The sequence below is a fragment of the Salvelinus namaycush genome, unplaced genomic scaffold (genome assembly GCF_016432855.1).
Source record: "Salvelinus namaycush isolate Seneca unplaced genomic scaffold, SaNama_1.0 Scaffold3377, whole genome shotgun sequence".
NCBI lineage: Eukaryota > Metazoa > Chordata > Actinopteri > Salmoniformes > Salmonidae > Salvelinus > Salvelinus namaycush.
Genome location: NW_024060316.1, coordinates 15001 through 25759, shown reverse-complemented (window position 1 = coordinate 25759; position 10759 = coordinate 15001). Strand labels below are relative to the sequence as shown.

Here is a 10759-nt window from a genome sequence, read left to right as displayed (position 1 = left end):
GTGATTTTAATAAACAAAGAGGTGGTCAAAAGATCTAGGGCTTTACCAGTTTTATATTGAAAGTAATGGGGAGAAACATGATTTATCAGGTCTAAAAGTTAAAATGGTTTATAGAAAATGTATTTTAAAAGAGATAAAAAGTCCTGCTGCGGAGAAAGTGTGGTCTAGGGTGTTTCCAAACATGGATGTAAAATCAATATGGAAGAATGTAAATGTAAAATATAATTTTATAGAATGTGAAGACAATGATTTTAAATGAAACATAATAGGATTTTTACAAATGTGGTTTTGCATCAAATAAATAGGGATATTAAAAGAGGAATGCGATATTTGTGGTACGGGGGGTGGAAAATTTGATGCACTTTTTTATTGAATGTAGTAGGTTGAAAGACTTTCACGAGTTTTTTAAAAGGGCTTTTAGTAAAACATTGGGGAGAAGAGATTTTTACTGGGGTGGAGTGGAGGAGGTTGTTTCTTTTTGGTGTAAATGGGAAAAGTAAAGTTTAAATTTTAATTTGGTGAATTTTATACTAAGTCATGCTAGATATGCGATAAGATTAAGAAGAAATTTAGGTCATTATGAAGGGAAAATTGTGAGTGTGGAAGGTTTTTTTAGGAGCATATTAGAGAGAGATATAGAGATAATATATAGATACGGTGGAGGAAATTTTGAAAAATTGTTTGTGTGGGGGAGTACTTTTATTGAAATTCTGTCAAATGGGAAACTTGTATTTCATTATTAAGTGGATTTAGTGGATGATTGTGTTTTTTTAATAGGTTTTATTTTATTTATTTTTTATTTTTGATTTTGTAAAAGGATGAATTGTTCATCCTTTTTTATTATTGATTGAATGTTGTAAATATTATGTGTTTTTTTCATAATAAAAGTTAAAAAAAAAAATAAAAAAAATACGCCCGATCTCGTCTGATCTCGGAAGCTAAGCAGGGTCGGGCCTGGTTAGTACTTGGATGGGAGACCGCCTGGGAATACCAGGTGCTGTAAGCCTTTTGTCCACTAGGGGGTGTGGCATTATTTCATCAGCAACACTGCCTTGTAGTAAGCATTTGATGCTGAATTGACTAAATGCAGCTTCTATGGGCTAGTCTCCCCTGCCCTTTTAATACGATCAAAGTTCCTTGTGTTGTCAGGGAGCAACTGCCTTTTATTATAAGACAAATAAGAATATTGTTACTGAATGCAGCTTGTGTGTGCTCTGTGCTCCCTCGCCCTGTTCAAATGATCAAAGGAAATAATGCTGGTGAGGAGTGGAACTGGACTGGTGTCTGATGGCCCTGTGTTTTCCATGTTGGAATTACAACCCTTCTTTTATGGAGTAAATCAAAAGCACAAGAGAATCTGAGATGTTATCGATAATAAATCAATTGGTTTCATGCATTTGTCTGTGTGTGTGTGTGTGTCTGAATGTGATTGTATTTCGTCATATCGCAAACATTTGTGATATCAGATAGGTTAAGATATTAAAAAGTAATTGGTGATTTTTTCGACAGTGTTGCATGATGGGAATCTAGTGGTTCACTGATATAATCTAGTAAACAAAATAAACTACTTTTTCACTACTCTGTGTGCAAGTGCATTCCTAAACGGCATTTAACGCAGGTCGATGTGATATGATATTATCAGAACACAAAGTGGTTACCGTTAGCGGAAAATGTTGGCACTGGAGAGACTTTTCCTCCACTAAGCAGAAGAGATACCGTGATCAAGAAGGTGGTTCACCCAGTGTGGGGCTCAGCCATTGCACTCTGGCTGTGCTGACCCCTTGCGAATTTTCCAAATGTGGGAATCTCGATTGCAAAATTTATGGTAGTGGTCGTTTGCGCTTTACCCTGATGTCTTTGTTAATGATAAACCGTTGCTTGGCGGCAGGCTTAAGGATGACTTGAGTCAACTGACTGTGCTTATGGAGATCTTTGAAGTCAGTTGTGAAGGAGACTTTGTGGACCAATCGAAAGGTGGAAACATTTGTTTGTAGCAAAACATTGTTGGCATTTTGTCGAAACATTATGTTGCGAAATGCAGCATTGTATTTATGCCACGCTGGTACTTCAATCAAGAGATAGTTGAGAAGCCACTCTAACCCCCCCCCGGTCATGATGTGTCATGCCCGCTTCCAATATGAAATTGTCCATACATGCGTTCCTCCTTAGCACAGAACAATGCAATAGGTTTTCAACATCCAGAGCTTTTGTGTATTTATTGTGGCTAGTAGGATAGCTGCATGGGAAACTGTTGCTGATGATGTATTTGTCAGAAGTCATTGTATTTGTCCGTTTTTTCCCACAAGGCTGAAATATGTGCCCTCGCTTTGAAATGTTAGCAAGGTTTGTTTGTATTTCATCCAACTATCTGTGCTAAAAAGTGATGGCTACAGTATATGTAATTTCTTCCACTTTTTGAGTGAGCCAAAGTTCAAGCTGCTTATCTAATTGGTGAGAATGCAATGTCTGTTTATCAGACTCACTTTGACTTTATATGGTGTACCAAGAGATGTACCTTCGCTTACGGCCATACCAGCCTGAATGCGCATTTCCTGATTGGAGAAGTGACGACAGGTGCGAGTGTCTGAGCTGTGAGTGAGTGTTTGCTGGAGAGTGTTTGCTCGAGAGCTATTTTTGTTAATTAATTGGTTTTTGCAATATAATTTATTATTTTCTTCAGTTGAATAGTTTTAAGTTTGGTTAGTCTTCCCCCTTGCAGTTTTTCTGCTTGGGGGAGAGTTTTTTTGGATTCATTTTTTTTACTATGACGGACAACATGGAAAAGACAAACGGAATGGACAAAGACAACGAAAAAGCACAACGGAAGAAAAAGGAAGATAAAGAAGGGATGAAATATGGAAAAGAATATACGGTGGCAATTGAGTTGGAAGGAGAAGACAAAGTGACGACAATGGAACTACTAAGAGCAATTAAGGAGGTGTGTGGAGAGGTGGTGGGATGCCGAATGAAAGGAGAAAAGAAGTACGAAATTACAATGAGAAATGAAAAAGGAAAAGAACGGTTAATGGATGGATTGCGAATAAAGGACACAAAGATTCTGGCGAGAGATATTAATGTGAAGGAATTGGTGGTGTCTTTTATGAATCTCCCAGTTTACGTAGAAGATGGTGTAATACTGGGCAAGCTGAGTAGCTGGGGAGTGGCGGCCGTCTCGGAGATAAGAAGGAGAGTTTGGCCAGGAACGGAGGTGGTTGATGGGACACGTTTCTGCAAAGTCAAGTTTACAGAAAAAGTGACATCATTACCTTATTCTACAAGAATTGAGACGTTGGAAGGAGCGGAATATTTCAGAGTCATTCATGACAAACAGGTCAGAGTGTGTCGGTTGTGCATTCAACCCGGGCACATAGTGAAAGACTGCCCGGAATTTAAGTGTTTTAAGTGTGGCAATCAAGGACACTATGCGAGAGAATGTGATGGAGAGAAGGAAAGGAATTTTTGTGGTGGATGTAGAAAGAGATTGGCGGAGTGCAACTGTGGAGAGGATCGAGCTGAAGAGGGGAGTCAAACAATACTAGAGGAAGCAGTAGTATTGTCGCAAGAAGGAGAAGAAGATGGTGGAGAAGACGTGGTGGAAGGTGGAGAGACGGAGGAAGGAAGAAGGAAGAAGGACCAGAAGATAAATGAAATTGGGAGCAGTATGGACTCGGAAATAAGAAGAGGGAGGTTTCAGGAGGAGGGGGGGAGTGGACTGGGGGGAAGCACGGGGGACTCACAGGTTTTGGGGGAAAGCACAGCACTATCAAGTACCTCGGGGGGTGAAGAAATGGAGAGGGTTTTGGGTTTGAGGACAATAACGGAGGCGGAGATGAGCACGGGGAGCACAAAGGCGACTGTACATGAGATGGAGACAAGCACGGGGAGCACAGCGATGACGGTGGCAGAAACAGAGATGAATATGGGGAGCACAACGGAGGTGGATGCCAAGAGTGGGTGTTGGCTGGATAGCATGGACTTGGAGGAGATATCGGACACAGATGATGGGGAAAAGATGGAAAGAACGAGGGAAGGATACAGGAAGAGGAAAGCGGTGGGAAGAGGGGGAGAGAAAGGGTGGAAGAGGAAAGAAACTGGATAACAGGTAGAGGAAAATGAAATTATATTTTATCATTTTATTATTTATTAGAATGGTAAATATAATGTCAATAAATGCAAATGGATTGAGGACAATGGGAAAATTTAATAGAATAATAAAAATGAAGAAGTCAGATATTTTATGTATTCAAGAGACGCACTGGGATAATGTATGTGTTTTAGAAGTAAAAAAAATATGGAGGGATTTTATTTATGTAAACAACGGCAGAGGGAATTCAAGTGGGGTTGCTATTTTATTGAGGAGGGATGTGGTGGATAATGTGAAACAGATATATAATGATAATAATGGGAGGATTTTAATTGTAGATTTTGAATATATGAGTATGGTTTTTAGAATTATAAATATTTATGCGCCTAATACTGAAATAGAGCGCAAAGATTTATTTTTAGAAATAGGGAAATGGTGTGAGGGAAACTGTATTGTAGTTGGGGATTTTAATGTTAAAATGGATAGACTGGATATGACAAGAGGAGCTATTTTTAGAAGTGATGTATCTAGGGGGGTTTTAAAGAAGATGATGTTAGAAAAAGGAATAATTGATATATGGAGAGAGGAAAATCCAGAAAAAAGAGAATTTTCTAGAAGGCAGGTGGTTTTAGGGGATTTGAAACAAACGAGGATAGATCTGGTTTTAGTAAAAGAAGGTTTAAGGAATTTTATGAAAGATATTAAGTATGTTTTTACAACTTTTAGTGATCATGCAGGTTTAACATTTTCAGTGGGATTAGATAAGGAAAGAACAGGGGGTGGAATATGGTGTATGAATGCAGGGTATTTGGGAGATGAGGAATATGGGAAACAACTTAAATCTTTGATAGCATGTGAAATGGAGGATAAGCAGAAAGAGAATGATAAGTGTTCATGGTGGGATAAGGTTAAGGAAAAAATAAAAGTTTTTAGTATAGGATATGCAAGGAAAAAGAGAGGTAGGAATGAAAAGAGAAGAAAATGAGTTGAGGGCTAAATTGGATAAAGAAATGAGGAAGTGTGACAGTGAACCTAATTATAATATAGGAAAGTTTTTGGAATTAAAAGCACAATTGACTAAATATGAAATAGATAAGTGTAAGGGTGCAATTATAAGAAGTAAGGCAAAGTATGTTTTGGAGGGGGAGAAATGTACTTCATTTTTTCTTGGTTTAGAGAAGAATAAACAGAGGAGAACATATATTAGAGAGATCGAAAATATAAAGGGTGAAGTTGTCAATGATTATGTAGAGGTTTTAGAAACAGTGCAGAATTTTTATAAGGATTTATTTAAGAAAGGGGAGGTGGATGAGGGGTGTGTAAAGGAGATATTGGATAGTGTGGATGTGCAAATTAATGTAGAGGATAAACAAATGTGTGATGGGAAGATAACATTGACTGAAGTTAAAGATGCGATTAAGGGTTTACAAGTAAATAAGAGTCCTGGAGTAGATGGAATAATTGCAGAGTTTTATAAAATATATGCCAGTTTTTTAGCACCTATTTTATTGGAAGTTTATCAATATATGGAGGATAATGATAGTATTTCTGAATCTATGGTGACAGGGCTGATAACGATTTTATATAAAAATAAGGGGAGTAAATTAAAATTGGAGAATTATAGGCCAATTAGTTTATTAAATTCGGATTATAAGATTTTAGCAAAGATACTGGCAAATAGAATGAAGCAAGTTTTAAATGATATTATAGCACCTACACAGAATTATAGTGTGCCTGGTAGAGATATTGCGGATACAATTAATACAATTAGAGATGTGATAAATAAAATGAATCATGATAAGATGGGGGGAATTGTTTTAAGCATAGATTTAAATAAAGCTTTTGATAGGGTGGAACATGATTTTATGTTTAGGGTAATGGATAAATATGGTTTTGGTAATAGAATAATAGGATGGATAAAATTATTATATAAGAAGGCAAAAAGTAGGGTGAAATGTAATGGGGTTTTAACCGATTCTTTTATTCTTGAGAGATCTGTGAGACAGGGGTGTCCTTTATCAGCTTTATTATTCGTTTTATCGGTAGAACCTTTAGCAGCATTTCTTAAAAGAGATAATCTTATAAATTGTGTAGAGACTCCGCAAGGAGGTTTTAGTTTGATACATCAATACGCAGATGATACCACTATAACAGTTAGAGATGAGGGTAGTGTAAAAAGGGTGATGGAGTGTTTTAAAGTATATGGACAAGCATCGGGTGCAAAGGTTAACATGGAGAAGTCAGTAGTAATGTATATTGGGAAGATTAATGAGGGGAATTTTCCTTTTAAAGTGGTTAAAGATTATTTTAAGGTATTAGGAGTGTTTTTAGGGGTGAAAGAAATGGAAGCTAGGGATTTGACATGGAGTGGTGTAATAAATAAAGTTAGAAAGGTGGTAAATATGTGGAGGGGGAGGTCTTTGAAATTAAAAGGGAAAGTAATTGTCATAAATTCATTGTTGATGTCAATATTTATTTATGTAATGAATGTTTTGGATATGCCAGAATGGGTTTTATCTGAAATGAATAAAATTGTAGTTGATTTTTTATGGGAAGGGAAGGGGGTGAGAATAGCTTTTAAAACTTTGATTGCAGGTTATGAGGAGGGGGGTTTGAAGTTGGTAGATTTAAGTGTAAGGAAAACAGCAATTAGAGTAAAAATGGTACGGAAATATTTATTTGGTGAATTGGATTATGGGTGGAAAAGGTTTTTTAAAGAGTATTTGCAGGAGGTTGGGAGGATGGGGGACAATGGTTTATTGATGAGTATGAAGAAGGAAATGTTAGGTAATATACCTTTGTTTTACAGAGAAGTGTTTGAGGCTTGGGGGCGGTTTTTACCAAATATTTATTATGAATGTACCAGTTTAGAAAATATTTTAAATCAGCCGATATTTTTAAATCCAAAGATAAAGTGCAATAATATGATGTTGTTTTGTAAATATTTTATGAGGGCTGGGATGAGGCAGATAGGTGACATAGCATATGAGGTAATTCCTGGGTTTCTTCCATTTCAGGCTATATATGACAATGTGGTTGAAGTAGATGAAGAAATAAGTAAAACTACTGTGGAGAATATGTACAAGAAAATATTAGGATGTATTCCCGGGGAGTGGGTGATTTTAATAAACAAAGAGGTGGTCAAAAGATCTAGGGCTTTACCAGTTTTATATTATGAAAGTAATGGGGAGAAACATGATTTATCAGGGCTAAAAGTTAAAATGGTTTATAGAAAATGTATTTTAAAAGAGATAAAAAGTCCTGCTGCGGAGAAAGTGTGGTCTAGGGTGTTTCCAAACATGGATGTAAAATCAATATGGAAGAATGTAAATGTAAAATATAATTTTATAGAATGTGAAGACAATGATTTTAAATTGAAACATAATAGGATTTTTACAAATGTGGTTTTGCATCAAATAAATAGGGATATTAAAAGAGAATGCGATATTTGTGGTACGGGGGTGGAAAATTTGATGCACTTTTTTATTGAATGTAGTAGGTTGAAAGACTTTCACGAGTTTTTAAAAGGGCTTTTAGTAAAACATTGGGGAGAAGAGATTTTTACTGGGGTGGAGTGGAGGAGGTTGTTTCTTTTTGGTGTAAATGGGAAAAGTAAAGTTTTAAATTTTAATTTGGTGAATTTTATACTAAGTCATGCTAGATATGCGATAAGATTAAGAAGAAATTTAGGTCATTATGAAGGGAAAATTGTGAGTGTGGAAGGTTTTTTTAGGAGCATATTAGAGAGAGATATAGAGATAATATATAGATACGGTGGAGGAAATTTTGAAAAATTGTTTGTGTGGGGGAGTACTTTTATTGAAATTCTGTCAAATGGGAAACTTGTATTTCATTATTAAGTGGATTTAGTGGATGATTGTGTTTTTTAATAGGTTTTATTTTATTTATTTTTATTTTTTGATTTTGTAAAAGGATGAATTGTTCATCCTTTTTTATTATTGATTGAATGTTGTAAATATTATGTGTTTTTTCATAATAAAAGATAAAAAAAAAAAAAAATACGCCCGATCTCGTCTGATCTCGGAAGCTAAGCAGGGTCGGGCCTGGTTAGTACTTGGATGGGAGACTGCCTGGGAATACCAGGTGCTGTAAGCATTTTGTCCACTAGGGTGTGCTCTGGCATTATTTCATCAGCAACACTGCCTTGTAGTAAGCATTTGATGCTGAATTGACTAAATGCAGCTTCTATGGGCTAGTCTCCCCTGCCCTTTTAATACGATCAAAGTTCCTTGTGTTGTCAGGGAGCAACTGCCTTTTATGCATAAGACAAATAAGAATATTGTTACTGAATGCAGCTTGTGTGTGCTCTGTGCTCCCTCGCCCTGTTCAAATGATCAAAGGAAATAATGCTGGTGAGGAGTGGAACTGGACTGGTGTCTGATGGCCCTGTGTTTTCCATGGTGGAATTACAACCCTTCTTTTACTGGAGTAAATCAAAAGTACAAGAGAATGTGAGATGTTATCGATAATAAATCAATTGCTTTCATGCATTTGTCTGTGTGTGTGTGTGTGTGTGTGTCTGAATGTGATTTTATTTCGTCATATCGCATACATTTGTGATATCAGACAGGTTAAGATATTAAAAAGTCATTGGTGATTTTTCTACAGTGTTGCATGATGGGAATCTAGTGGTTCACTGATATAATCTAGTAAACAAAATGAACTACTTTTTCACCACTCTGTCTGCAAGTGCATTCCTAAACGGCATTTAACGCAGGTCGATGTGATGTGATATTATCGGAACACAAAGTGGTTACCATTAGCCGAAAATGTTGGCACTGGAGACACTTGCCCTCCACCGATGACTATAACTCATACTTACCTGGCAAGGGAGATACCGTGATCAAGAAAGGCGGTTCACCCAGGGCGAGGCTTAGCCATTGCACGCCAGCTATGCTGACCCCTGTGAATTTCCCAAATGTGGAAATCTCGATTGCATAATTTATGGTAGTGGGGGACTGCGTCCGAGCTTTACCCTGATGTCTTTGTTAATGATAAACTGTTGCTTGGCGGCAGGCTTAAGGATGACTTGAGTCAACTGACTGTGCTTATGGAGATCTTTGAAGTCAGTTGTGAAGGAGACTTTGTGGACCAATCGAAAGGTGGAAACATTTGTTTGTAGCAAAATATTGTTGGCATTTTGTCGAAACATTATGTTGCGAAATGCAGCATTGTATTTATGCCACGCTGGTACTTCAATCAGGAGATAGTTGAGAAGCCACTCTAACCCCCCCCCCGGTCATGATGTGTCATACGCGCCCCATGCGCTTCCAATATGAAATTGTCCATACATGCGTTCCTCCTTAGCACAGAACAATGCAATAGGTTTTCAACATCCAGAGCTTTTGTGTATTTATTGTGGCTAGTAGGATAGCTGCATGGGAAACTGTTGCTGATGATGTATTTGTCAGAAGTCATTGTATTTGTCCGTTTTTTCCCACAAGGCTGAAATATGTGCCCTCGCTTAGAAATGTTAGCAAGGTTTGTTTGTATTTCATCCAACTATCTGTGCTAAAAAGTGATGGCTACAGTATATGTAATTTCTTCCACTTTTGAGTGACCCAAAGTTCAAGCTGCTTATCTAATTGGTGAGAATGCAATGTCTGTTTATCAGACTCACTTTGACTTTATATGGTGTACCAAGAGATGTACCTTCGCTTACGGCCATACCAGCCTGAATACGCCCGATCTCGTCTGATCTCGGAAGCTAAGCAGGGTCGGGCCTGGTTAGTACTTGGATGGGAGACTGCCTGGGAATACCAGGTGCTGTAAGCATTTTGTCCACTAGGGTGTGCTCTGGCATTATTTCATCAGCAACACTGCCTTGTAGTAAGCATTTGATGCTGAATTGACTAAATGCAGCTTCTATGGGCTAGTCTCCCCTGCCCTTTTAATACGATCAAAGTTCCTTGTGTTGTCAGGGAGCAACTGCCTTTTATGCATAAGACAAATAAGAATATTGTTACTGAATGCAGCTTGTGTGTGCTTTGTGCTCCCTCGCCCTGTTCAAATGATCAAAGGAAATAATGCTGGTGAGGAGTGGAACTGGACTGGTGTCTGATGGCCCTGTGTTTTCCATGGTGGAATTACAACCCTTCTTTTACGGAGTAAATCAAAAGTACAAGAGAATGTGAGATGTTATCGATAATAAATCAATTGCTTTCATGCATTTGTCTGTGTGTGTGTGTGTGTGTGTGTCTGAATGTGATTGTATTTCGTCATATCGCATACATTTGTGATATCAGACAGGTTAAGATATTAAAAAGTCATTGGTGATTTTTCTACAGTGTTGCATGATGGGAATCTAGTGGTTCACTGATATAATCTAGTAAACAAAATGAACTACTTTTTCACCACTCTGTCTGCAAGTGCATTCCTAAACGGCATTTAACGCAGGTCGATGTGATGTGATATTATCAGAACACAAAGTGGTTACCAGTTAGCCGAAAATGTTGGCACTGGAGACACTTGCCCTCCACCGATATAACTCATACTTACCTGGCAAGGGAGATACCGTGATCAAGAAAGGCGGTTCACCCAGGGCGAGGCTTAGCCATTGCACGCCAGCTATGCTGACCCCTGTGAATTTCCCAAATGTGGAAATCTCGATTGCATAATTTATGGTAGTGGGGGACTGCGTCCGCGCTCTCCCCT

The 10759-nt window shown here is 37.7% G+C and overlaps 3 non-coding genes and 1 pseudogene across 3 annotated transcripts in view; all 4 read left to right on the top strand.

Moving 5' to 3' along the window:
• The first annotated feature begins 1696 nt into the window (after nucleotides 1-1696).
• LOC120040264 lies at nucleotides 1697-1846 on the top strand (annotated as a pseudogene).
• A 7073-nt stretch (nucleotides 1847-8919) lies between these two features.
• LOC120040263 lies at nucleotides 8920-9084 on the top strand. The gene has a single exon (XR_005475607.1). It is a non-coding gene; the product is annotated as a U1 spliceosomal RNA (small nuclear RNA).
• A 677-nt stretch (nucleotides 9085-9761) lies between these two features.
• LOC120040249 lies at nucleotides 9762-9880 on the top strand. The gene has a single exon (XR_005475596.1). It is a non-coding gene; the product is annotated as a 5S ribosomal RNA (ribosomal RNA).
• Nucleotides 9881-10595: 715 nt separating this feature from the next.
• The window catches only part of LOC120040261, a 165-nt gene continuing 1 nt past the window's right edge, over nucleotides 10596-10759 (top strand). Inside the window, exon 1 of the small nuclear RNA XR_005475606.1 lies at nucleotides 10596-10759. This exon is cut by the window's right edge and continues 1 nt beyond it. This is a non-coding gene — a small nuclear RNA (U1 spliceosomal RNA).